This window comes from Rattus norvegicus, chromosome 5 (assembly GCF_021556685.1).
Source record: "Rattus norvegicus strain SHRSP/BbbUtx chromosome 5, alternate assembly SHRSP_T2T, whole genome shotgun sequence".
NCBI lineage: Eukaryota > Metazoa > Chordata > Mammalia > Rodentia > Muridae > Rattus > Rattus norvegicus.
Genome location: NC_141538.1, coordinates 5,460,499 through 5,462,194, shown reverse-complemented (window position 1 = coordinate 5,462,194; position 1,696 = coordinate 5,460,499). Strand labels below are relative to the sequence as shown.

Here is a 1,696-nt window from a genome sequence, read left to right as displayed (position 1 = left end):
GGAGGGCCCAGCTCCAGAAGGTCGAACTTGACTATCTAGAAGAAGTAAAAATCATAACAAGGTTTCTGTAGGTGAACCTGTGGAAGAATCATTAAGGGAGAAGGCCAAGGGGGTGTCTGGTCCTTTCTCTGGCCTGTGTGAGTCCCTCCTCTCACTGGGAGGCGTGTCCCCGGGTCCCTGTCGCATTCGTGGCTTGTGCCTTGGCCGCCGGCCAAGTGAGCGTTTAGCGAAAGGCGGGGGTCGTTAAGGAGTGGTGCGGGGAGGGTGTCAGGTCTGGTCCTTCGAGGGACCTCCTCCATTCTCTCTCTCTCCCTTGCTCTTCTGCCTATGTCCTTGCCTCTGCCTCCACCACTGCTGCTTCCGCCGCCAGCACATCCCTTGCCCGCTGGCCAGCCAAGGCCCTCGGCTACCGAGGTCATTGTGCCTCTTTCTGGACCGGCTCCGTGATCTCATCTCGTGTGCACTGGGGGGGGGGGCGGGGTACGAGGTGGCAGGGACCCGCTCCCTCTCCTCAAAGCACCTGCCACCCCTCTACCTCAGCTCTCCTGCTCTGAAGGTGCCGGGGTGTCTCTGTCGCGTGCAGGGGGTCCCTGTGCCACGGGTGGGCTCTCGCAGCCTGCCCAGCCTTTTGGGCCTCGCCTGTCAGTCCTGCTCCTGTCTGGGTACCTAGCTGTCCTGTTCCAGCGCGGAAGTTTAAAGACCCCGGGGAGGGGTCGCCCTACCGCCAGTTGGCCATAAGCAGGAGAGCTTCCCGTTTCCTCCCTCCACCTGGTGCTCCCTGAGACTCAGCGGGCCCCCTCCGGCCGCCGGTGCTTCCAGAGGTGGCGGTCGGGGGGGGGGCATGTCGCTGGCCCACTCTGGGTGCCCGTGGGGTCCCGGCCTGAGCGCCCGACTTGCCCGCCCATTGGCTGGCCGCCACCGGGTGCTGGGTTCACTGCGTCCCATGTCCCGTGTGTCCCGCCTTTCTGTTCCTGACCCTGTCTTTTTTTTCTTTTCACATGTATCCTTTAATTTCCCGCTGGCCGGCCTGAGGTGGAGCCGCCTGGCAGTTGGCCCCTCTCTTCCAGTGCAGCAGGGGCGGGCGGGGGAGCTTGTGCCAGTGTTAGCACACATAGGAGTCCGTTCACACCCCAGATACCGATAAGACTCTTAGAGGTGGATCACTTGGCTTGTGCGTAGATGAAGAATGCAGCTAGCTGCGAGAATTAATGTGAATTGCAGGACGCATTGATCATGGAAACTATGAACGTGAAAGACCCCCTCCAAGAAAGGGAATTGTACAAGCCCAAGGCCCTCAACTATAGAAGTAAAAAGTAAGTTTTCAGATACACAGACTCAGAACTAAAATAAGCCTGGGAAAGTTCAGATGTGTCCAAGCTTTGTGGGACAAGCTGACCCATCATTTAGACGAAACAGACCATAAAAGAAAACAAAATACAGAAACCAATCTAAATTATTGATATTGCTTTATGGGCCACCTAACAAGAGATAAACCCCTAGCCCCTGACATTCTGGAAGCCCCAACCTGCACGTATTCTCTTGCTGTGTGCCTCACTTGAATGCACCAACCACGCATCTGCTTCTGTAAGCCTGCTTCTGGTCCCCAATACCCTATAAAAACCCGCCCCTGGTTCTGTTAGGCGCGCCAGTCTTCCGAATTGACTGGGAGGCCCACAGATACCTGTGTATCCTGATC

At 57.3% G+C, this 1,696-nt stretch overlaps 1 pseudogene; it reads left to right on the top strand.

Moving 5' to 3' along the window:
- Nucleotides 1–1,144: 1,144 nt before the first annotated feature.
- On the top strand, nt 1,145–1,289 carry LOC148005593 (5.8S ribosomal RNA; annotated as a pseudogene).
- The last annotated feature ends 407 nt before the right edge of the window (nt 1,290–1,696 follow it).